This window comes from Pinus tabuliformis, chromosome 2_2 (assembly GCF_031772625.1).
Source record: "Pinus tabuliformis cultivar Carrire ecotype Pingquan chromosome 2_2, CPIR1, whole genome shotgun sequence".
In the NCBI taxonomy this organism is placed as follows: Eukaryota; Viridiplantae; Streptophyta; class Pinopsida; order Pinales; family Pinaceae; genus Pinus; species Pinus tabuliformis.
In genome coordinates, this window is record NC_142300.1 from 1,218,701,573 (window position 1) to 1,218,729,001 (window position 27,429).

General features: G+C 42.1%; 1 protein-coding gene across 7 annotated transcripts in view; it reads left to right on the forward strand.

The window, feature by feature from the left end:
- Positions 1-27,429, forward strand: part of LOC149197881 (lipid phosphate phosphatase 2-like) — a 179,377-nt gene that overhangs the window by 64,118 nt on the left and 87,830 nt on the right. The window lies entirely within an intron of this gene.

Sequence of the window (27,429 nt, forward strand, 5' to 3'; positions counted from 1 at the left end):
CTTGAGCTTTTCAGCCCCCTTCTGCTTTAGTGACGACTATCGGTATGGCTGTAACCATAGGTAGACCAAGTCCCCTACCTCGAACTGTCTCTCCACCCGACCCCTGTCGGCATACAACGTCTGTTGGTTCTATGCTGTAGCCATATTATCCTTGAGAGCTTGGAGAATATCTTGACTCTCTTGGATCCAAATCTTGGCTCTCGGAACCTTGCTAGCACCAAACATCACGTCAACAAAAAATAAGGGATGATATCCATACAAAGCATAGAATGGTGACATACCAATGGACATGTGATGTGTAGTGTTGTAGCAGTACTCCCCCAGATGCAGCCACTTTAGCCATGCTCGCTGTTGCCCACTGACATAGTTACGCAAGTAGCCCTTCAGCCACTTGTTAACTATCTCCGTCTGCCCGTCCGTCTGTGGGTGATAAGTGGTGCTCGGTGACAACTCCGTCCCCACCAACCAGAAAAGCTCCTGCCAAAACCCACCCATGAAACGACTGTCCCTGTCACTGATGATGGTCTTAGGAAGACCATGTAGCCTGAAGACCTCTCTGAAGAACAACTCGGCCACCTGTGCTGCTGTGCACTGTGCGGATATGGCGAAAAAATGTGCGTACTTTGTCAGTCGGTCAACGATGACAAAGATACAATCCTTGCCTTGCACCATGGGCAACCCTGTGATGAAGTCCATCGAAATACTCTCCCATTTCCCCTCCGGAATGGGAAGAGGCTGCAATAATCCTGCGGGATGGCTCATCTCCCCCTTGTTCCTCTGGCAAATGTTGCACTCCCGGACATGTTGGAGTACGTCCTCCTTGAGGGCCTTCCATGAGAACCTCTCTCTAATGGCCCTGTAGGTTTTGGTAAACCCGTGATGGCCTGCCAATGGTGAATATGTGACGCCTGAAGTATCTTCTTCTTGAGCTGAGATCTCTCAGTCAATAAGATCCGGTCCCTGTAGTAGATGATCTCATCGACCACCCTGTACCTGTCATCCACCACCTGCCCATCCAGAACCTCACATGCAAATCTGTCCTTGGAGTACTCTACTAAGAGTCGAGCCCTCCAGTGTGCATCCAAGCTCATAAGAGACAATGTGGCTGGTCTATGTGAAAGGGCATCTGCTACCACGTTGTTCTTACCCTTGACATACTCAATGTCAAAGTCATATGCTTGGATCTTACTGATCCACTTCAGCTGCCTCTCCTGTAGCTGCTTCTGCTCCAAAAAGGACCTGAGGCTGTTGTGATCAGTTCTCACCCTGAACTTGTTACCTACTAAATACTGCCGGAACTTGGCCAATGCATGCATGATGGCTAGGATCTCCTTGTCGTATATAGAATACAACCTCTCGTGCAGAAGGAGCTTCCGGCTCTCAAAGGCTATAGGTTGACCTCCCTGCATCAATACTGTGCCGATCCCCTCTCTCGACGCATCACACTCCAAAACAAAAGGTTGCGAAAAATCTGGCAATACAAGCACTGGGCAGCTGCTCATCACCTCCTTGAGCCTGTCAAAGGCTCGCTGCGCTGTATCCGTCCAACTGAATGCTCCCTTCCTCGTCAAATCTGTCAGGGGTGCAGCAAGTTGTGAGAAACTCTTGATGAACTTCCGGTAGTAAGTACAAATACCAATGAATCCCCGAAGTTCTGTCACGTTTTTTAGGCTCTGGCTAATCTCGGATGGCCCTAATCTTCTCCTCGTGGACTCTCACTCCGTCCACCCCTATGATGTTTCCCAAGTACAACATCTCCATCAATCCAAACTCACACTTGGAGAGCTTGGCATAGAATTGTTGTTCCTCCAAGATGCGCAACACTGTCTCAATGTGCTGGAGATGCTTCTCCCAAGTCCTGCTGTAAATGAGTATATCATCAAAGAATACCAACACAAACTTCCTCAAGTGACTGTGGAAGATGTGATTCATGCAAGACTGGAATGTAGTTGGGGCGTTGGTTAGCCCGAAGGGCATCACCAAAAAATCAAAGTGGTTATAGTGACACCTGAAGGCAGTCTTGGGAATGTCCTGTTCCCTCACGCGAATCTGATGGTACCTAGATCTCAAATCAATCTTTGAGAAGAACTGGGCTCCTCTCAACTCATCCATCAACTCATCGATCCTGGGTATGGGGTACCTGTTCTTCATGATCTTCTTGTTCAGGGCCCTGTAGTCAATACACATCCTCAGTGTGTCGTCCTTCTTCTTCACCAACACCATGGAAGAAGCAAAAGGACTTGTGCTCGGCCGAATGTGCCCAAGGGCCAGCAACTCCTGAATGGCCCACTCAATCTCATCTCGATAGGCCTTGGGATGCCTATAGGGGGTAGTAATCACTGCCTGTATGCCCTGCTCAAGCTCAATGGTGTGGTCAAACCCCCGGTCCGGTGGCTGTCCTGGCGGAATCTCCCCAAATACTATTGCATACTGGTCAAGGATGGACTGTATCTCTGGGTGCACTGTCTGCCCTGTAGTCCCTGCCTCTGATGCACGCAGCTCCACTGCCCACTCTACGTCTCCCTTCCGGAAGACTGCCTCTATCCGATGAGCCGAAACAGTCTGAGACGGATATGTGTGCTGTCCCCATATCTTCTCATGCTTCCCTGTCTTCTTATCATCCCACTCCATCTCTAGGGTCTTCCAATCTGTCGTGACCTTCCCTAGAGTGATAAGCCAATGAACACCCAATATCATGTTGGTGTCCAGAATATCGACCACGAAAAAGTGTTCAGTCAGTGTGTAGGTGCCCATCGTCACTGATAACTCTGGAACATAACGAGCACACACCATGGTCTGATCTCCTGAGACCAAAACTGAAAAGCCATCGAAGCTCTCTGTCTATATACCTCTCCGCTCAACCATCTGTGCATCGATGAAGTTGTGGGTTGCCCCACTGTCAACCAAGACTGATACCCGTTGGCCACGTACTGTCCCTTGTACGCACATCGTCAAATACTTGGGAACTCCTTGCAATGCTGCAAGGGCCCCTCTGGTAGGTGCAAAGGCTGCACCACCAACTGCTGGTGGTGGAGGTGGCAAACGATCCTGTGCGGCATGACTACCTCCTGCCTCCACATCATCCTCCTCATCCTCTTCCCCACTGCTCTCGGAGAAGACCTCAATAAAATGTGCTTTGCCAGTAGCACATCTATGTTCTGTGGCCCACGGCTCCTGACAGGTGAAGCACAACGCTTCTTCTTCAACTCCCTCCTCGCATCATCATTAATCTGTGCTTGTCCTGGATTCCCCTTTGGAGGCGGAATCCTCACATCCTTCCCCTTAGGTTGGAAAGCCTGTCTCTGGGGGTAAGGTGTCCGGGTCCTGGGTAAGGCATCCTGTAAGTCTTGGGTCCTGCTAATAGCATTCTGGAGTGTGGCTGGTCTAGTGGACCTGATTAGACCCCGAAGTGGCTCTGCTAGTCCCTCAACATACATGTAGATCCTCCGTGCCGTGGATAGATCTGGCACCATCATCGAAATCCTCAAGAAGTCTGGAATGTAGGTCTCTAGGCTCCCTGTCTGCTTGAGCCTTGTCAGCTCAACGAAGTGCTGTTTCGGATCCCTTCGGTCAAACCTCTCCATTAATCTCCTGGTAAACTCGGCATATGTCGTCATTGTGGAATGTCCGAGTGTAACCGTCCCATGGAACCACCAATCCTGGGCCTCACCATCCAAATGTAATGTCGCCACCTTGATGGCCTCTGCGTCCACCACAGGGTCCTCTTGTCCTGCATCCACCATAGGCTCCTGTTCTGCGTCCACCATAGGCTCCTGTACTGCGTCCACCACTAGAACACAGTCTCACTCTCCATAGGTGTTCTCCAACCTATGCCCAGTGTCTCTGTATCTCCTACCTCCATAACGGATGTAGGGCTTTTCCCCCGGTGTCATAGATTGCTAGCTCCACAAGCTGAGCCAGATCTATACTCTGATACCACTGTAATATCCCATTTCAGGGATATCCCTCAAACCCACGCAACTCCAACCCAATATGTGCAAATGATACAGTAACTGGGAAAAGAAAATAACAGTGATGCAACATATAATAATATAAACACGGAATACAAGCAGATACTCAAGAAATGCAGAGAGAAATGCTAAGCCATTTTATTATACTGAGCAATGGAATGAGTATAGGAGGTGATTAGAAAGATGGCACCTCGACTTGCACAAGGCAAGTGAAGAAATACACTCAGAATAGCAAAGGAATGGCCTCTCTCTGAACTGTGTCCAAGCTGCTGGAGAACTGCCGTGCTGCTGCTACTACTGGAAATCAAATGAGGATTTGGGGTTGTTCCCCTCCTCAGAAAATGCTGAAACTCTGGAATCAGACTCTACTCAAGAAACCCAGAAAAACCCAGAAAGCTTTTCTGAAATAGCCGACCCTCGAAAATCACCCCCTTGGGGATCTACGCTGTCCCTCAAGGCTCTGCGTTGCCACTGAATAGAATCCACCAAAACTCAGCCCGAAACTCTGCCAAAATCCTCCAATATGCAAGAGCTGATCCCTTGCTCAATCTCCCAGCTCAAATCCTCCGCAAAACCCTCAATCCGGAACTCCCACCAAATGAACTGCGTCCCTCTCTCAAGACTGCGCAGTTATCCAAAATGCTTAGTTCCTCCTCACTCCAAAGATCAATCCTCCTGCAAAAGACTGCTGAAACTACCTTGCCCGAGCAGGCACTCGAAGTCCCTCGGGGCTAAGGGTGAGATCTACGAATGGAGACACTCGATGCACTAAACAGTGTTGCAGACCAGCGAAACAACCAACGTGCTCTAAGTCGAAGTGACTAGCTCAAATGCACATAATTGAATGACAAAATGAGGGGGCTCCCCTCTCCTTTATAGCGTTGGCCTCTCTCAATCCCAAGGCCCACCTCCTCCAACGCAGTCCCTTTCTTGCCACGTGTTCCTCCTCATCTATGGAGTCCCTCCAAGTGTCTGCGTGGGCCCCATCTCTACGTGGTCCTTTGGCCCCCTTGGCTCCCCTTTAAGTCACAACGTTGTGCTACTAGGAAGTGATTTTATTCTAAAGGTGAGCTATGTCCCCCCTTTTCTTCACCTTTTTATTTATAAATAACTATAGAAGGCAAAATTGAGCAAAATCGAATATTCCAATTAGCCACGGCTAATTAGGAATATTACAACACCAAAAGAGCCTAAAGGAAAAGCGGTTCAAGAACCTGATAACGAGCTTGTTCCGAAATTACTCCAAAAGATCAAAAACATGGAAAGTAATCAAGCGAAATTAACATCTAATCATGCTAAGGAGATAGCTACTTTGCAGAATAGGTTGGTCCAAATGGAAAGAGCGCAAACGATCTAGCCCAGAAATAATAATAATAATAGAAATAATAATTGGCAAAAGAAGGGTCAATCCAGTGAGCAGAGACCTCCTAATCCGCTTACTAATTTGGTCGATGATGCTCTGCCTTACTGTCGGGTTTGTGATGCTCTTCATGAGGAGGCTACTTGTCCCATTGTTAGAAGAATTTTGGATAATGGAATGTTTGGGGCGGGTGCTCAAATAAATGTAGTGGGTAAAGAGTTTCCTTTGTCTATGAACGATTGGATGGAGGTTAAGGAAAATAGTCGAGATGTTAGGCATCCCTCGTCAGCTTTTGGTATAAATAATCTCAAAAATGAATATGATATTTTGGCTAAGTTATATCGCGAAAAACCCTCTCCAGAGAAAATCATGGAAATTGCTAGAGACAAAGGTTTGACTTATCAGAGAAGGGATAAAGATCAGAGCGGGAATCAAATTCCCCCTTGAACTTTTAACCCTGGTTTAAACTCTGGATTAGATGTCGATTTGGGAAGTTGGTTTAATAATGCAAAAATCTGGGTTCCTGTGTCTGAGATTGTGAAAATCCCTTCCCAGAGAGATAAGTTACTAAAAGCTATTCAAGGCCCTCAAGCAAATATTTCTCAACAGAAAGTCCCAGAGGTTGATTATCATGATGCTCCTATATATGTGCAAAGTTTAGATTCAGAGAACAAGGATCATCAGCCTTTCTTTATCACTTTGATGGTTAATGGGTATAAATTGAATAATTGCATGCTCGATTCTGGTGCGTCAGCTTGTGTCATGACCAAGAGGGTCATGGAACAACTTAATTTAAGAGTTTCTAGACCCTACTACAATATATGTGCCCTGGATTCTAAAAAGATTGAGTTCACGATTTAATCAAGGATTTATAGGTCCACTTATCAGTTTACGCGAACATTATGATTGTTATGGACATTGTTGTTGTTGATGTCCCTGATGCTTGGGGTATGCTTTTATCTAGGAAATGGGCCTCTGATCTAGGAGGGAGTATTCAAATGAATTGGTCATACGCTATGATTCCTTCTCCTAGAGGTGATGGTTTTGTGAGACTTAATAGAGAGCCCGAGAGAAAATGCCATGTTGAAGACCCTAAGAGACCTCATAACAAGATAATTAAAGAACAATTCGACATTGGGAATTATGCTATCATGTCTAATTTCATAGTTCCTCTTGATGATAAGGTTGATAAAAAGATTAGGGATCTCAATGATAAAGTTTGGTACATGTATTTTGATGGTGCATCGTCTAGGCATGGTAAAGATGCAGGAATAGTATTAAAGTCATCCTTTGGCCATATTTTCAAGTTTGCCTATTGATTGGAATTTGAAGCAACCAACAATGTCGCTGAATATGAAGCTTTGTTGTTGGGTCTTGAGTTGGCAAAGGCTTTAAGAATTAAGTTGCTTAGCATCAAGGGAGATTCTGACTTAATTATCATGCAACTTAAAAATAAATTTACATGTAAAAATCAAAGGTTAAAGAACTATCGAAATGCTGTATGGGATACTATGGAATAGTTTGATGCCCTTGACTTTGAAGCTATCCCATGAAAGCATAATAGTTTGGCAGATGAACTTGCCATCGCTGCTTCTACTTTGCAATTGTCTGATGGGCTAATTGAGGATACAATTAAAATGGAAGTTATATTTAGACCTTCTGTTCCAAATAACTCTGAGCATTGGCAAGTCTTTAATGACGAGAAACAGGTGGTTCGTTTTCTCGATAATTTGGATGAGTTTGAAAATTTTCGGATAGATTCCAAGGAGGATGGATCCGATGATCATGAAGATATCATAAATCCTACTCCTAGGAATGTGGTTGCTTTAGAATAGCACTTTGATCGGCATGATGCCACAAAGTTGAAAGAGGATAATAAAATGGATCCAGGGGAATACATCGAGGTAAACATTGGTACTTCTAGGGATCCAAAGATTGTTAAAATTGGTAAGGGTACTAATGTTGAAGAAAGAAAAAAGTTAACTAATTTACTTCGTGAATATCGGGATGTTTTAGCGTTTTCTTATGATGAGTTGAAAGGTTATAGGGAGGATGTCATGGAACACACTATCCCTTTGAAAGATGAAAATGCTAAACCCTTTCGTCAGAAGCTTAGGCAGATTAATCCTAAGTTAGCCCCTTTGGTTCAAAAGGAGCTTTTGAAGATGCTTGCGGCAAGAATTATTGCTCAAATGAGGCATTCAACATGGTGTTACAACTTGGTGATCGTTAGGAAAAAGAACGGTACGATAAGGCTTTGTGTCGATTTTCGAAACCTTAATTTAGCATGTAAGAAAGATAATTACCCTTTGCCAAACATGGAGACTCTGTTGCAAAGAGTAACCAGTTCTGGAATGATGTCATTGCTAGATGGTTTTTCTGGGTATAATCAGGGATGGGTTAAAAAAGAGAATCGTCACAAGACTACATTCACCACACCATGGGGTACTTTCGAATATATTAGAATGCCGTTTGGATTAACCAATGTTGGGGCCACATTTCAAAGGGCTATAGATTATGCTTTCAAGGGGTTAATTGAGAAATTTATTGAAATTTACCAGGATGATCTCACTGTTTTTTCTAAGGATGGTATCAGTCATATAAATCATCTTAGGCAAGTTTTCGATAGATGTAGAGAGCACGGGATTTATTTGAACCCGGTTAAGTCTGTTTTTGGAGTAACTGAAGGGAAGTTACTTAGTCACATCATATCTAAGGATGGAATCAAGATTGACCCTGAAAGAGTAGAGGCAATTCAAAAGATTCCTCTTCCCCATAATCTTAAATCCCTTTAGTCTTTTCTTGGAAAAACAAATTTTCTTAGAAGATTTATTCCAAATTATGCAGAAGTAGCTAAGCCTATCCAGAGTCTTCTGAAGAAAGATGTAAGATTTGTTTGGCAAGAAGACGGCAAAAGGGCTTTTCGGGAAATCAAAAGCGCTATTGCAAAAGCCCCTGTTTTAGTTAGTCCTGATTACTCTAAGGATTTCATGGTTTTCTCTTTCGCTTCGGAAGATACCATCGCTGGCATCTTATTGCGGAAAAATAAAGATGGTCACGAGCAGCCTATTACTTTCATGAGTAGAGCGCTTCAAAATTCTGAATTAAAATACAATACCATTGAAAAGCAAGCCTATGCCTTAGTCAAATCTCTTAAGCATTTCAAGACTTATGTGGGTTATTCCAAAATCATTGCTTTTGTCCCACATTCTGCTGTTAAAGATATATTAACTCAAACCGATTGCTTAGGGACTCGCGCTAGGTGGGTTACTAAAATACAAGAATATGATTAAGAGATCAAACCCACCAAGCTAGTCAAAGGCCAAGGCTTCGCTCAAATGTTGACTGAAGGTAATGAAAAGGCTCTTGGTTTGATTTGTCTTAACGATCTATCTTCGCCTGAGTTGCAAAGATTAGGAGAGCATGAGTGGTACAAGGACATTATTTATTGCTTGTTAAATCTTACATGTCCTAACCATTTAGTTGCTCATAAGAGAAGGGCTCTTAGATTAAAAGCCACTAAGTATTGCCTTAATGAAGGATGGCCTTGGATGGAGAAATCCTGAGGGCATAGTACTTAGATGTGTTGATGAAATTGAGTTCAAGAAATTAGTTTCTGAGTTTTATTCAAGATTTTGTGGTGGTCATTACGCTGCTAGAACTATTGCCCACAAAATTCTGAGAGTTGGTTATTATTGGCCTTCAATCTTTTTTGATGTGCATAAGTTTGTTAGAAGTTGTCAAGCTTGTCAACTGTTCACTGGGAAACAGAAGCTTGCTGCCCTGCCCTTACAACTTGTTGTTGTGGAGGCACCTTTTCAGCATTGGGGTCTGGACTTCATCGAAAAGTTTCATGAAAATTCTAGCAACGGCTACTCATGGATTTTGACTGCTACTGATTATTTCACTAAATGGGTTGAAGCCATCTGTGCTAAGAATGCCACTGAAAAGGTCATTATGGATTTCATTGAAAATAATATCATTACTAGATTTGGTGTCCCTGCTAAGATCACTACTGATAATGCCAAGGCTTTCAATTCGTCAGAATTTTTGTCTTTTTGTTTTAAGTATGGCATTGTCTTATCTCATTCATCAAATTACTATCCTCAGGGTAATGGTCTGGCTGAATCAAGTAACAAAAGTCTCATAACCATTATAAAGAAGATAGTTGGAGATAATAAGAGATCATGGGATAGCAAAATTAAGTATGCTTTATGGGTAGATAGAATTACTAAAAAGAAAGCTAATGGTAAAAGTCCCTTTGAATTGGTTTATGGCTTGGATGTAACCTTACCTGTGCACCTTAAATTGCCAGCTTATCAACTCCTTCAACATTTTTCCACTAATAAAGATGTTCAGAATAGAATCAATCAAATTGTGGAGTTGGATGAAGCTCGTAGGACAACTTTCGATAATTTATGTAAAAAGCAATCTAACATTAAGAAAAGCTTTGATAAATCCTCTCGATCTAGATCTTTGCAGGTTGGAGATATGGTACTTCTTTGGGATCGCAGGAATGAAAAACTAGGAAAACATAAGAAGTTCGATAGTTTGTGGCTGGGACCATACATTATCGAGATATTGCTGGACCAAACTCAATTCCACTTGAGCAGATTGGATGGCGAACCACTTGATTTACCTGCAAATGGCCAAATGCTCAAGTTGTTCTTCAAAGATGATATCTGATGCCATGGAGCATCCTCTGTATTGTATTTCTAACCCTACTCCTTGTTTTTTCAGTATTTTCAATTCTGTTTTAGGATTAGATTTACTTTTCATGTTACTAGATAGTTAATAAATGAAGAGCATATATCTTTCCTGTGCTTAACGTTATATGATGTTTTTTGGATGGACGCTATTTATGTTTTGTTGTGTGTTGCGTGGATGCAGATTCTGGATCCTCACATTCCTACAGTGCAACAACGTGTCCCCAAGTAGAGCTAGATGTTGACCACTATGTGTCAACTACCCATAGCAGTACACCCCCTTTTTTTTCGCAAAAGGGATAGCGCTTGATCGACGTGTTTGTGCCATTTGTCTATCATCATCAACCCGATCATGTTATGTTGTAAACCCAATTTGCATGTGTAAATTGTAAATAATCTTAGCAGCTCTGTATCATGTGTGTAATTGCCTAGGTAAACCTAATTTTCTAGTGATGATCTACATTCCAGAAGGTTTTTTGTCTCACCGATCCATGATCGGCAGAGTTTTCCTTCAGCCTGACCCCAAAGCCGGAATGGATTTTGTCATTAGAATCTTAGGGGAGTCCTAGTGTGCTAAGTCGAGTCCATGTAAAAGTGATTTGGGAATAATCCTAATTATTTGGTTAGATTATTTTATTACAAATTGCTTGATCTGCTAAGATTATGATTGTGTCACAGAACTGGGTAGTCTATGAGGGTCTATGTCAAATGGGTTTCCCCCCTTGAGATGTAAAAATGTAAAAATCGTGATGTAAAATGTCTTGAGGGTTAGAAAATAATTAATCCCCTCATAGGTCCCAGGTCCTAGGTAAAATTCCTAAAGGCTAAGTTCGAGGGTCTAATAAAAAAAATAAAAAATAGAAAATAAATATATATATATATATATATAATAAAAATAAAATAAAATAATAATAAGTCAAAGTTTTGAGGAAATAAATGCAAAATTTTAAAATTTTAATATTTTAAAATGCATTTAATTTAAAAAATACGAAATTTCCTCAACATTTAAAATTTCGGACGGATGAGATTAAAAGAGATTTTGATCCTCATTGATGGTCGAGATTACTTTGACATGGATCACTCGAACTAGCCATTGGGAAATTTATCTTTAAATAGGGTGTCAGGGGTCATTTGAGATCATTTGATTTGTGAGTCTTGTGCTAAAGAAAGCTCTCTTGTAATCGTTTTTTCATGTGCAATAAAGAAAGACTTTGGGGTTGAAATCTTACCGGTGTTACTCTTCTGAAAACGCTGTAAGATGTTTTTTTTTGTGCAAAAATTTAATTTTAGCCATTGATGATAGCTTGATGAAGAGTGATTTTAAACACAGGTATCTTGTTTAGTCACTAGGATTTGAATGGTAGTTGAATTTTTGAATATGATGGCAGGTATCTCCATTAGATCTAGATTTTAGTATCATTTTCTCCCTCTTTGTTAATGGTTGAAGTAAGTTGTGCAGGAAAATCTTGATTTCGAAATCATCGGGCATTTGGGGAAGTTCTCGGTTGAACCAGCCAACTCCTAAAAGGGCATTTTCTGAAGAGCCCAGCTAGTGTTGATTCCGGGCTTATCCTTTGAATTTTCCTTGTGAATGCATGAAGGGTTTTCTGAAGCATTTCATATTAAATTTAAAATTTTGAAAAATATTTCTGTGGCCTTCAGTTTGTAATTATTCAGCTTGTAATTATTAGTTAGAGCCTTCAGTTTGTAATTATTGTAATTATTCAGCTAGTTTTAGGGTTTTTAGTTTTGTTTCTTGCATATTTTGTTTCTGGGTGTTTGTTATTGTCATTATAGGTTGCAGATTTGAAGGTGTAGTCTTGTTCTGAAACTAGATCTAGGCTCTGGATGGTAAGATCTGGCCTCAACGTCATTTTTGCAGGGATATTCTCCAAAAGGATTTTCAGATTCTCTGAAGAAATTCAAGGGTCTATTAAGCCTATCTGTTTGCTGTTCCTGGGGCTTCATTTCACAGAGAAAAATTCGAATTTTTTTAGGGTGTATGTTGATCTTAGGCCCAGAAAATCAAAAGAAAAATACATATATATACAAGGGAGAGGCCCACATATGCTCCATCTTTTCCTTCTGCCTTGAACCTTCAAGCAGCGAGCTATTCCAAACCCTCTCCCCGCAGTCATTTCTCTGTCCTTGTATCGAATCCACAGATCCCTCACCCTAATCCGCTGCCATACCCTCAGTCTTCACGCTGCTCCATTGTCCACATGTTTTTATTGCTGCGTTTGACTTTGCTGCCATACCCTCATGCAACTCTTTGGTTTTTCTCCTTTGCATACTAGCCAAACCCTCCATTGATCCACAACTCTCTCTGCCTTCATCCATTGGCCCGCGTCCTCATCACCTAAACGCTACCCATCTGTTGGCCAACCCCTCCAAATTTGCATGCTAACCCTTACCTTGCATCGATCTCCTGCGCACTACCTCTTCCAACTTCTCTCGCTGCCATAATCAGCGTGCTGCCATCTCTTCATTTCCACTTTTCGTTGAGCTCAATCCTGCGTCCATTCTCCATTCTCCACGCTGCCTCTTCACTGCCTCCATTCCAGCTCCACGCAGTCATTCCTCCATCCTCACCGCAGCAAACCACATCCCAAATCACTGCTCGCTCCTTCTTTCTCCTCACACTGCCATACACCTGCACTCTCCCTTCAACCCTGACGCGATCCCATATCCTATGCTGCTCATTTCTTAACTTGCAATTGAGTCGTCACGCCTTCACCTACAGCAAAACTTGCTTCCCATCGCCCTTCGAAAGCTGTTTTGCCATCACGCAGTCACCTATTGTCTGCCCATGCACTCCTCCAGCATCCTCCACGCATCTCATACCTCTGCCACCGTGCTGCCAGCCCTTGCACAGTGACTCAAATCTGCTCTAGCGCCCTCGGCCTCCCCTGCATGTAATCTCCCCTCCCTCGCTGCGGTCTCCTCTCCACGCTGCCGTCGAGTTTCTCCTCATCCGCGTACCTGCAAACAACAACAAACTCGTTTTTCGATTTTAGCTAGTGGTTTTTGGTTTACGTTTATTTCTCGCTTTTTATTTTTATTTCCAATATGATTTAAGTTAGGGTTAGTTAAAGAGCAATTGGGGCGAACGCTCTGCAACGCTAGGGTTTGGGCTCACCTCTGCAACGATGCACTCAGCTTTATCTCTGGCTCCTCGTAACAATCACCTTCCTCCCAGTGACAGCAAACAACTGTTATACTCTGATCTGCAATGACTCTCCCCCAGGGGGGGCTTCAATGCCTTCCCCCTTATCAGAAAGCGATCCTCAGACGGTGAATACGACCAGGCCTGCGGGATCAAAACAGGATGACACGGTCAAATGGGACCCCATGGTGCAGGAAACGACAAAAGAATCCACTGAGCAGTCTGACAGAAGCAATGAAGAACAAGAGGGAAAGTCCAAGCAACAGGAATCGCCAAAGGTTACTTCAGCGACATGTAGACCCATAGCAACTGAAAGGCCAAAAATAGAACTTCCCAGCCACAGAATCAATGGTCAGATCCAATACATGAAGGACCATGCGCTTATTGGAAAATTTATTGGATTCTGGCCAACGGAAAAAGCTCTGCAAGGATGGATCTCTGCCAAATGGAAACCCAAGGGACATGTAACCCTGCAGCTAGGACCAAAAGGGTTTTTCACAGCGATTTTTATTTGCATCGAAGATCGGAACAGGGTCATGGATGAAGGTCCCTACTTCTTTAACTCTGTTGGTCTGTATTTAAGGGCATGGAGGGAGAGATTCAACCCTGACCAGGAGGATCTCAGTTGGGCGCTAGTATGGATCAGGATGTACTCGCTCCCATCGGAATACTGGGATGAAGAATCACTCAGAGACATTGGGAAGGGGTTGGGAGAGTTCATCAAAATTGCTGAAGAAACGAAGTTGCGTAGATACACCTCCTATGCCCGCATTTGTGTCTTCATGCGCCTGGACAAAGCCCTTCCGGATTCGGTAAGTCTCTTCCATGATGACTATGAATGGATTCAACCCTTAGATTTTGAACATGTTCCCTTTCGTTGCCGTAAGTGCCATGCCCTTGGGCATCTGTTCAGAGATTGCCCTCTAAATGCCAAACCTCAAGCCTCTGAACCCTCAGGCAAGGCGGACCATGAGGGCTTCACTAAGGTTGCAAGCCGTAAAAGACCGCATAAAAAACCTACCTCTAGGAAAAAAACCAGCAGGATGCTGCTCCCACCCCCTCCACGAGCAACAGCTTCGAGGTTCTTGCCAAAGCTTCGGAAGACCCACCCCAGGAATCCTCGCCAACCCCACAGTTGATCATCCCCACCGCTCCGCCCCCTCTTTCTACCTCCTCTCCCTCTCCCCTGCCTCCAAAAGTCCTCATTGGGACTCCTAAGGTTTCTCAAAAGAACCCTGATGGGAAATCCAATGAAATGGATGTTGATGCTCTCCCCAGCCAAACTTTGCACTTAGCTCTCACCTCAGCGGAAAGCAGTCAAACGCAACTCATGGATGTAGAGCCAGAAAGCATAGATCTGGGTGGATTAGACATTTTTGAGCTGGAACAAGTATGCAGAAAGAAGGAATATGATAAGATTCAAGCGCATCAGCTCAATACCTTGGAAGTTATCATATCAAGGGCCTATCAGCAACAACAACTGGGAATACAGCTGGGCAGTCAATGGGACGGTAGCTTCCTTCCTAAAGATTCCAAAAAACGTGGAAGAAAGACAGATCTCCAGAGAACTATTGCCATAGGGAAAATCCTGGTTGACTCAGGCAGGTATGCTAAATTGACAAAGTATTACAAGCCCACTACTAATAGTGAATCATGAAGCTCACTTCATGGAATCTAAGAGGGCTCAATAGCCCCGAGAAACTCAGAATGATAAAAAATATGATAAAGCAAGAGCAACCTCAGATTTTCTTTCTACAGGAAACAAAATGTAACAGTAACACTTTGGGAAACATCCTCTCAAAAGCTTGGCCAGGTTGTCAATTGGTTGCAGTGGATGCTTCGGGGGCTTCCGGAGGTCTGGCAATTGCCTGGAACACGCAAGCTATAACGCTTTCAGACTTCCATGCCTCCCATCACATTATACAGGCCACGTTTCATATAGTCGGCACCAACATTCATGGGCATCTCACTAATGTTTACTTTCCACAGGAAGCAGCCAACAAAATCGCTCTTCTAGACACAATAGAAGCACTTAACTTCAATAGAGTCCATCCTCTATGGATCATTGGAGGAGACTTCAATATGATTACCAAATTAGAGGAAAAGAAGGGAGGTCGAGCCAAGCTGGAACAGGAAAATGACCACTTCAAAGAATTTATCCAAAACAATTTGCTAATAGATATGCAATCGTCCAATGGAATCCACACTTGGAGCAATCGCAGGGCTGGGCGGCAACAAATTGCTTCAAAACTCGATAGATTCCTCATCACTGACAACGCAGTGCATCTCGGCGATGACCTCTCTGCATCTATTCTTCCATATTCGGGCTCCGACCACTGGCCAATCTCCCTCCAATGGCAAAGGCCAGGCAACTCAACCAGACGTCCATTCCGATTCGAGGCTTTTTGGCTCTCCCATCCCGCCTTCAACGATCTCATCAGAACCTCCTGGAACAACTTCCCAGCACCTGAAGGATCAAAAATGTTCCAGTTTCAACAGAAACTCAAATTCTTGAAAGCCCAAATCAAACGCTGGAATCAAGAGACTTTCGACAACATCTTTAAGGCTCAACAAGATCTACACAAAGAAATGAGAGATCTCCAGCAACAGATAATCACGGAGGGACACAAGGATGGCACCTTGGAACTGGAAAGGCACCTTCACAATCAATTGGAGGAGAGGAGAAAGCAGGAAGAAATTCTTTGGAAGCAGAAATCGAGGATCAGATGGCTGAAAGAAGGCGAAAGGAACACTAAATTCTTCCACAGAACTACAATTCAAAGAAGAATGCACAATACCATCTCTTTCATACAAAAGCAAGGAGGGGAAAGAGTGGAAAACCATGCAGAGATCGAACAGGAATTCATCAGTCACTTCCAGGAGGTCCTGCAGGAACCCCAAATTGATAGATGACCGGCTATTGAAAAGATCACTCAAAATGTGCCTAAAATTATCATAGAAGAACACAACCATCTCCTTCTTCGACCTGTAACGCCTCAGGAGGTGGATCTGACTATGAACCAGCTTAAGGAGGGCAAAGCCCCTGGTCTGGACGGCTTCACCACTACTTTCTTCCACTCCTTCTGGGATCTTATAAAGGGGGAAGTGTGGCAAGTGGTGGAGGAATCGCGCACTCTTCATTGGATGCTGCCCTCTCTCAATTCAACTTTTATCGCCCTCATCCCCAAAGAAGAGAGCACCATCACACCGGACAAATTTCGCCCAATTTCTCTTTGCAACGTCATATACAAGGTTATATCTAAAGTCATTGCCAACAGACTGAAGCCGCTTCTGCCCCTGCTCATATCGCCTGAACAATCCGGCTACGTTGAAGGACGACAGATCTTGGACGGCATTATCCTCACTCATGAGATCATACACTCCCTCAAGAACACCAAACAGGCAGGTATGATTCTCAAGATCGACCTCTCCAAAGCTTTTGACAAGTTAAGTTGGACTTATATTCAAAAAATGTTAAATGCCTTTGGTTTTTCTCCAATGTGGGTTCGCTGGATTCAGAGCTTAATTTCTTCAACCTTCTTCTCAATCCTCATAAATGGCATTTGGTTTTTCTCCAATGTGGGTTCGCTGGATTCAGAGCTTAATTTCTTCAACCTTCTTCTCAATCCTCATAAATGGCATTCCATCTCGACCTTTCAATCCCTCCAGAGGCATCAGGCAAGGAGATCCCCTCTCCCCATTCCTTTTCGTTCTAATGGTGGAAGGTTTGGGTCACCATATCAAGCAAGCCCTTCTCTCCCAACATCTCAAAGGATTATCCATTCACAATTCCCCAGCCATCACTCATCAACAATTCGTTGATGACAACATGCTATTCGGGTACCCCTGTTCAGGAAGCCTCCATATTTAAATCCATCTTGAATGATTTCTCTGAGGCTTCAGGAACAAGCATAAATAAGGCAAAATCGCAGATTTTCTTTTTTCACACCCCTCCTGTTACTCAACATGCCATTGCCCACATTCTAGGCTTCCCCATAGCCTCCCTGCCTTCCAAATACCTGGGCGCCCCCCTTATAGACTCTGCCATCAAGCACGCCTCCTGGCGGATGCTCCTTGAGAAGCTTGAATCACGTCTCTCTTTATGGACACACAGAACTCTGAACATAGCCAGCAGATTAGTGCTAATCAAAGCTATGCTTCAGGCAATGCCTCTTTATCTCTTCTCAATCCTGGCAGCGCCTAAATGGGTCCTTAAAAAAATCAGAGCTCTTCAGCGCGATTTTCTCTGGGGTGCATCTGGCACAAATCGCAAATGGGCCCTAGTCAAATGGACTACAGCCTGCAAGCCAAAAGAAAAAGGAGGCATAGGTCTGCGGGATCCTAATCACAGTAACGAAATCATGGGTGCAAAAATATGGTGGCAATGGCTCTCTGCGCCCAACAAGCCTTGGGCAGCAATCTGGACAGCCAAATACGCCAATCACAGACCAGCGGAGGAGCTTATTAGATTCACTCCTATGGAAAAAGGATCGCTAATTTGGAATGCGGCTAGACAACACTTCCTGTTGATCCAACAACACAGTTTTTGGGAAATCAGAAACGGCAGCACTGCCCGATTCTGGACGGACGCCTGGAATCAGCTCCCAAAGCTCAATGGCATCCTCAGCCCACCGCCTGGCCAAGAATGGGAGGAACAACAAAAGGAATCCGTTAAGCAACAGTGGACTCCGGAGACTGAACAAGGGTACAGACAATGGAAGCAGATCGACAGGCTGATCAGCAATGCTGATAACCAGACTAAGGAGGTCTTGGAGAGTGAGCTTCAAAAATGGCGAATTAGATACTCCGAAGGCAAAGATATCCTAAGATGGGGATATACCCCTAGAGGCTCCTTCACTACCAAAGAGGCTTATAAGATCTTATGCAAAGATTCAACGCCTTTGGATCCTATCTGGGGAAGAATCTGGGATCCGGGTAATTGGCCCAAAGTATCCTTATTTCTCTGGCTCGCTGGGCACCGAAAAATCCTAACCTGGGATAATTTAAGAAAGAGAAACATTCATGGGCCCTCCATTTGTCCCAATTGTCATTCTCAGGAGGAATCGCTTCAACATCTCCTGGACTCCTGTTCTCTGGCCAATCAACTGTGGGAGAAGGCCAGCTTCCGATGCCAAAGAAAATGCTGAGTATCCGAGGATATTATCAACTCCATTCGCCATTGGCACCAAAGCCCTTACAAAAGCGCAATTCTCAACCAATTATGGAGCATAATACCCGGCCTGCTCCTATGGACAATATGGAAAGAAAGGAACAAGCGTATTTTCAAAGACCAAAGCACGCCAATAGAAATCATTTGGGGCAACTTTTGTCTCAATCTAAAAGAAACCTTGGCGCTGAAGTCTTGGCTTCCGGATGACTTTCCCACGCTGGCAAATGAGGTAGCCATTTGGGAAAACTAGAACATTCAACTCCCTCAAGCAACCCCCACCTGCAGACCTCCAGAAAGCATAAACTTCAGAAAGCACTCTTGGTTCCCCCCTCCAAGGCAGAGTTTCAAGCTCAACTTTGATGGAGCTTCTAAGGGCAATCCAGGCAAAGCTGGATTTGGCGGCATTTTCAGAGATCATAAGGGCTCGCCTCTCCTTATCTACTTTGGCACCATTGGATGGGACACGAATAACTCGGCTGAGCTGGAGGGTCTCTGGCAAGGAATCCTCCTTTCCCAGCATCATGGTTTCCATCCTCTGGAGATAGAAGGTGACTCCCTAATCCTTATCAACTTGGCCAACCAACTGCTCAATGGAGCTCATGCGCATAAAATCGCCAACAGTTGGAGACTTGAAGCCCGACTGGATGCCATAGAAAAATCGCTCAGCACCAACCGAGCAATCATATTCAATCATGTCAAGCGGGAAGGCAACAAGGTAGCTGATCTTCTGGCCAACCTGGGAGTGGAAAATGGGCATTCTCTTCTCACTGGAGCTCTAGACATAATTCAGAATCATGATCAAGAACAGGAATGCAAAATTCTGGTCCAAAAGGATGCAGCTCCCCCGGATGCGGGTGTCTCGCCAGTTCGTTAATGCGATGGGACAGGAGTGGGGCGAGAAGGGACGCCACCTGCCCGCCCTGTATAGCAAAGATTATAGCCAGTCGACGGATGAACCTCGGCATTTGGGTATTGCAGCGTTTAATGGCTTCACCGCAGGCGACTCTGATACTCCCAGCCTGTCCTCCGATATGTTTTTCACCTCCGCACGCTCTGGACTGCACTGGACCTCGGCTCTCTTGAATGCCATAGTAATGGCGGGTGCAATTCGAGGCAGGACTGAGGGTGATAAATCTAGGCTCAGCCATGGGATCGCTCTGGAGCCTTTGTTGTTTTGTTGGCCTGGTTATGGCCTGTATGATGCTGGCTCTAGCGGTTTGAAAGGGGCGACTAAGCTGGGTTTTTGCTTTGGTAGTCCTGCGGAGCTGACTCCGTCAGTTCCCTGGGTTCTCTCTAAGGCATCGGGCCCTCATTTGGATGATCGTTTGAATTGCCCATGTTCTGCTTCTGTGGTTGCTCGGTCTTGTTCTCACAGCGCCGCTGCTGCTTTCGATATGCCCCGTCTCCGCCATAGAATGAGATGCCGTAGGGGCACCCCTCGGCGGGCACCCTCTAGCCCGTCCTCCATTTCTACCTCCCTCTCCAGCGATTTCATAACAGGCCATTACCCTCGCACTCGTAGTGGGAGAGGGCGTCTTCATCTGCCCAACCATTACCCTGAGCCCCGTCCTCCAGACTCCACGTCCTCTCCCACATTCGGCTCTGCGATTTTCACCTTCAATTGCTCCCTGAATCGTCCCAGGATTACTGCTCATGTTTCGGTGTTCTTTCACGAGGAAGCCCAGGAGGTGGGAGAGTCTAGCTCTCATCAGGAGGGCCCTGGTTCGGTCTCTGCGCCGAATCCGCGTTCTGTGCAGGCTCCGGAGGTTCCAGCGCGCAATGCTATTGACGTGGTGATGGAGCAGGCGGCTCCTGGTCCTTCTGAGAATGAAGCTGCTCGTGCACGGGACCTGCCTGACTTCGGCTGGTGTAGAATCGTGGAAGAGCCTCCAGATGCTTAGTTCATTCTCTGCTGCCTTTGTTTCAGGTCATGCGGCCCATAATAGAGGGCAAATTTTTGTTACTGCTGATAAGTGGGTTCTTCTCTGCAAGCTATGGTTCAAAATGCAAGTTTTTTTTTGGATTCTCTTTAAGCTTTGTAATGTCAAGAAGGTCATCACTGGTTCCCCTGCGTGGGATTGGATTACAGGGTCTCGTCTAAGTTCTATGTCTTGGGCAGTTTTTCTGTTTCTATCTGCCTCTCCTTCTGGGCAGTTGTTTTAGACTTCGGTCAAGATGTAATTTTACCCCTTTATTGTGAATAAAGTAGTTTTATTTAGAAAAATAAAGTTAGGGTTAGTTTAATTGTTGTTCGTTTCATTTAGTTAGGTCTTAATTTTAGAATTAAAATTTTGTTACGTTTTGGTTTGAATTTCATTTCATTTTACTTCAGTTTTATTTTAATTTTGAATTTAGGACTTTATAAAAAATAGCAATATATAAAAAATAAAAATAAAAAAAATCATAAAAGGTTTTGGGGTTTTGGTTTTGATATAAATAAAAAATCATAAATAAAAATAATAATAATAATATAAATAAAAATTAGAAATTAAAAAATCATAAAAAGTTTTTTTTAGGTTTTGGTTTGATCTTATTTTAGAATTTAGTTTTTATTTTATGATTTTGATTTTAATCATCTAAAAAAAAAATATGAAATATTTTGTCACATTTAGTCTCGACATATTCATTCAAGGATTTGTCACATTTACAATTTTGGTGTATCTTTTCTGCTAAGGCTAAAAATTTTAATGTGGGATTAATATTTGTCATTTTTATATAGTTAAATGCGCTTAAATTTTATCTGAAGATTAGCTAACTGAAAGTGGTGAATCATTTGAATTTCATGGTTGAATAATGAATTTTGATCCTTTGAAATTTAATTACTAGAGCTCTATGCATCTTTTGAATATCTCACATCTGGTGAAATTAATTATTGCTTGATTGTTTTAATGCTTATCATATGCTAGACATTTTAGTAAGTATTTTCAAGCAATTGTCAAAGGATTTGTTCATATTTATATTTTCCAAGCAGCAACAAACCAATTACTTGATCTAGCGAAGGCACTGGTCTTAAGTATTTAAAATCTAATCAAATTATCTCTAAGCTTTAATCAAGTGCTTGTTTCCCTCGCTGTGTCTCCCAAGCTAGCTGATTACCAGTTGGTCTTCTTTTATCCCATAGGGTCTACCCCCCTTAGCCTAAGGAGACGGCTTAAACGGAGAGAGACATTCGCGGTGCTTAGACATTCTGCGTGACAACAAGACCCTAAGTTTAAACTTAGGAAATTAAAATAATTAATGGGTATTAATCTAAACTGTGGGTGTAACTTCTGGAAAAAGACGAGGATCAAGCCAAAATGATCTATAAGCCATTGATTAGAAGTTAATCTGGGTCATTGGTTGTCCAACAGAGAGATATAAGAAGAGGCTTGAGGGGCACTTGGAGAACACAGAGTGGAGATCAGAAGATCGAATTTCTGAAGCACAATAGTTGTCGGGAGAGAAATTCAAAGTGATCTTTTGCAGAGAGGGGCAGGGATAATATCCAAAGGGAAATTTTCCTGGTCGGAGAGTACAAGGTAGAGAGGGAAAAACGACGTTCAAAGAGGCTGACGTTGGGCCACGCAGAGCTGATGCAGTGGCAGCGTAGAGCCTGAAGGGAGATCAAATTCATGCTGAGGAAATCGAGTTTCAGAAGACTGGAGGCGGGGTGTGAGATCAGGAGGCTGAGAGCTGAAGATTCCAGCCAGCAAAGGGTCAGAAGGAAGAGCAACACAATCCCCAATAGCGGTGACACAAAGACTGTGTGGGGTTGACGCAGTTTTGCACAGATGCTGACGCAGAAGAGACACAAAGGCTCACTTCCAGTGGATCAGAGCCAGATCTTCTAGTGGCAGGGTGAGATCATCTCACTATTTCATTTTGTCCAGTTTCTCTCTCTATCGGATAGTCAGTTGGGCATCAAATGAATTGTACTCAGAATTACTACTGCGTAATAATAAAACTCTCAGCTGCTGCACCGGTTTTCCCACACTGGGTTTTTCTGGGGACACTTGTCCAAAAATAACTGTGTAGATGTGTTGTATTTATTTCTTGTTCAATTTCTTTTTTTCACATTTTATTTAAATGGTGAAGGCTGCAGTGTATTATTTTCAGTGTTTACTATAGTAAACAATAAATAATTTTGTACAGTAATTAACAAATAGAAGAAACATAATCAGTGGTTGCAGTAGAAATTTGGGCATCCAAATTTACACACTCTTGTCTTGGCTTGTCTTCTGCATATTGTTTTATGTTCTATCTACTTTTACTGTCAATGTGATTAATGTTTAATGTGATTTCTACTGGAAATCTAAATTGTAAATTTGTATTGGGCTACTTAAGAAACATTGAAGTAATTATGCTAAGTATAGAACATACCATTGTTAACTAAATTTAACACGATCAAAATGATAACATGAAATGGAGTTGCAAAAGTAAACAATATTCCAAGTACAAGAGAATTAAATTGTTGCAAAATTTAAGAGATTACAATACTTGAATCAAAAATGCTTCTTGAAATGGGAAATAATATTTGCATGTGAAACTCTAAACCATCAAGATAACATAATGGGAAATTGCAAGTAAAGTAAAATGTGATGTGAAAATGCTCTTGGTTTATTTTATTAGTTGAACCCAAAAACAAGATTGCAATTGAACTCTAATCCTTAGACCTCACCCTCACCCAAAGATTTGGATCTCACAGTGAGGAGTCAATAGAGGTAGAGGGTTCCTAAAAGTCTATTCAACCAACTTAAGTTGGAGGTAAGTTTTAGTGATGTTTGGGGCATGTAAGATCTCTAAAAGTAGATTAGCAAAAGAAAGAAATAAACTTCAACTTGAAATATATTTGCTTGACATGAAATAAAATGTTGCTTTGTAAAGTAGAATTTGCCCAAATACTTGATGCATGTAAAGTGTGCTCAATGGTGAAGCATAAGTAAACTTTGAACAATATTCAAGTCAAATAGAATCAAGTTAAAGGTGCTTGCATGCAAAAAACTGAATTTGCTATGAAAGTAAATGAATTTAAAACTTGTAGCAAATCAAAACTAAATGTCATGCAAAATGAGTGTGATGCATGGTTGTGTTAATTAGCCAATTATATGAGATGCATGCAAGTGAAAAGAAATCAACAAATCAAACCACAAGTCCTCTCCAAAAGGTGGAGAGATAGGGATGCCAATGGGTAAAACCCATGCTTCCAAAATCAGAAATTTTATTAACTTTACAAGAGGCAAAAAACCATGAAGCCTCCTCTAAACCCAAGGCAAGTGTTCACAAATGAATCTTTAAACCATAGACTTTTCTTTGCTGAAATATTTCTGCAATTGAGGCCAAAAAAAGGCTCAATAAATTTCAGATTTTTACAAGAGGAGAAGAAAGGCTAAGCCTCTTCAGTGCCCACTGCCAAGGGAGAGAAAAGGCAGCCCAAGAAGAACTTGGCCTTGCTCAAGAGGAACTCGACTTTGTCTAAGAAGGCCCTCTAATGCTCACGACCAAGAGAGGGAAATAATCTAGAAGTTGGAGCCCCAAGGTTCTACATGCAAACTTGTAAGTAGTTTTGAAGATGAATCCCACAAGTTGCTACAAGAAAACAAGTTAGATATGGGCTACAAAAACACACCAAGTGTTAGCTTAATAAATTGCGAAATATGTTACAGTATAATCTACAAAAGGCTAGGCCAAAGAGTATGATTAAACTCTCCTCTTTGGCTAGCCATGATTTAGCTCTTTGAAATAGCAAGATATTAATAAATGAAGCGCAATACTTGAAAAATAATCTTTTAATTGATTTTTTATACATGAAATAAGAACCTAAAACTCAAAGGAATCCCTGCAAAACAATTCGAATGATGAGACTTTAAAATTTAACACGTGCGAGTTCTCTTTGAATATTTCAAGAGTGGGTTGGTTCCACTGAGAACTTCCCCTCATGCTTGAAGTTTGATCAAAGAAGAATTTTCTACACAACTTCACCAAAACCAATTAGATCCACATGGAATTAATCAAATGCAATGGAGAGAATTTCTAGAGATATATTTGACACCAACTAAAATATTTCTCTTCCTAGAGCAATTAAACAATTCTTATGCTAATATGAGATAGTTGCATATCAACATAACTTGAAAAGCATGAAGGAAATAATAGCATGAGGAAGAATAGAAATATAAGAACAAATACATCAAGAATTTACCATATACAAGGAGAAAAACACCTCACAAGTAACCCCAAAGTCTTTTGTATTATATTGTTAATGAATGTACAATCCAACAGCGTGTCCTCAAGCCCAATAGCTCGTATTACATGATACAATATGAGAGCCCATGGCTCTATTATATAGAGAGTTGGGAGAAAATCCCAAGGAAGAATGCATATGACAAATGGCATTGGAGCAAATCCCAAGAAAGAGCAAGTCAAGTTCCAAATGGAGATGAGAGAGACACCAAGGCAAAATCGAATTCCATATGTGGCACCTAAGGAAAATCGAATTCTCTATGTGGTACAGTAAACAAATCCATGTGTGAACCAAAGAAATGAGATAACTCCAGTCAAACGTCCAAACTCAAACCATGTGTTGCCACCTCAGATGATGATCCCAATGAAGCTCAATGTAGATCCCAAGGAACTGCGTGGTCCCCTCCAAGAGAAAATCGTATTTCCCCAAGTGAAAAGTTTGCTTGTATACAAGCTATGTTCAAACGAATCCCTGCATGAACACTTCTTTGTAAGATGAACTATGAAAATCCAAATAGAGTTCCTTTGAAGATGCTTCAAGAGTGGGTTGGTCTCCCAATATTTCCTCTCACGCTTGATCCAACAAAAATAATTCTTCTACAATACTCCAATCACACATTAATCCATATATATTTAGAGAAGCAAACAATGAATTGAAACTTTTAAAAATTTGTTTGAAAATAAACTAGAACTTTCAACATCTATAGCTTACTTCCAAATCAAATGTTAATGCAAGATAACTTTGCACTAGCAAGGCTACAAGGGTATATGGAAAATCAAATAACTCAAAGCATAAATATAAGAGATTATATCAATAGTTCACAATGCACCATGCTTCAAAGGAAGAACACCCATGAATGGACCTTCAAAGTCTTTTTATTGCAATTCTTGAAAAGTGTACAAAGAAGTAGCGCTTCTGCAAACACAATAACTAGTAAACAATTGATACAATATGAGAGCTCAAAACTCTATTATATAGAGAAATGGGAGCAAATCCCAATGTAGCATACAAGTGACAAATGGCCATGGTGAGGATCCCAAGAAGGAAATTGAATTCCAAGTGGAGGGATGAAGTAGCCACCAATCCAAATCGAATTACATATGTGGCACCAAGATATCCTGATTCCTGAAGCAAAATCGAATTCTCTAAGTGTGAAGATGAGCAAATCCAAGGGTGAACCAATCAACGAGCTAACTCAAGTCAAATTCCATGATCAAACCATGTGATGACACTTCATGTAGATGCTTTCAATGAGCTCAGCGTAATTCTCCTTGGGAATTGCGTAGGCCCTCCTTGAGCCAACTCGTAGTAGATGATGATGCCAAGTGTGAAGAGGAGGGAACACAAGTGGAGACCAATTCCTTGGAAAATCTCCATCAATATCCTCCAAATATTTCACATGTGCATTAACTCCTCAAAAATTCAATTTTCCAAGTCACTAGATACTTCATTAATGCCAAAAAAAATTGATTTCCTTGAGTGGATCATGTATTTATGATGCAAGGTGCCAAATCATCCTCCACTTGTCCTTTGTCTTGAGATAATTTCCAAATCATTTCCATGTCATTTTGTCACAGGAAGCTATTTATTTCTCTTTATTTAATTTATTTTTAGTTTAATTTATTGCTATATTTCCCACTAAACTTAGGAAAAGTGGGTTTTGAGGGTTTAAAACTTAATTTTTACCCCTCAATGTGTGTCATGGTAGAAATTTGAGGGTGAGAGATGTAATTTTCAGCACACATACCCCATCCAACTTCTCTAGACATCACTTATTACATATTACATTCAGATTTTTTTCAAATTTCCACCCTGCGAGAAATTTAAAAACAAAAAAAATTCTAAACTTAACCAAATTCCACGAAATTTTATGAGTGATATAGACTATTGTATGGTGATATACAATGAGTCTAGACACTAGGACTCACCCAAGGACTCACCCAAGGCCTCGCCTTCAACCTATACTCCGGCTTTGGGGTTATGCTTGGAGGAAAAAACTCAATTAATTATTAAGTCTCCGTAAAGATATAATAATTAACCAAGTGAAAAAAACCTCCTAGAGTAAACTCACTTGATGACAAGGTCTCAAGTTACCTAGGCCTATTACATGACTCAAACTCATCATATTGATATCACTTTACATCATCCCCATAGGGCTTGTGGAATTTGGGTACAATAGAAGAAGATGAGAAGAAGGAGAGTTGAAAAACTTTGATGATATGATGATCTCTGATGGTACATGAAGCTTCTGATACATCCTTGGGCATGGAGTCCTCAAAAATCTTTGGGTACACTTAGTGGTCAACAAGTCCCATCGACCTACTTTTGTGGTCATTTGTCAAATATTAATAAAATTATCTTATCTCAAAGTCACATTGAAACTCATTAGGTGGTGAGTTATTCTATATAAGAAATTTCTTGGTCACAAATTACAATATTAAAGAAGTAATGATCCTTTGTTTTTCACTCCACTTAGAAGATAGCTCACTTCGTCTCTTATCTCCTATCCTGAGTAGATATGTTTTTTTATTTCCTGGAAGTTTATGGGTTCTCCATATATTCAACAAGGTCCAATGTCCTCGCTGAACAATTTCAATCAGTCACTCTTCCACTGAGATGGAAGGTTCTGATAGGTTTGTCTAGTTGTTTCTTATGTAGGTCTGAGACCCTCTATAGTCAACCTGGGTGATGCTAAACTTGCTTCTCTTTCCACTGTTTGAGTTGGCTTCTCACTAAATTACAAATAAAATTAGTCCAAGTCACGGGTCTAACATAAGCGGATTTCTTCCCTTCTTCAATGATTTTGAAATAACCAACCTCTGATAATCCATCTAGAGGT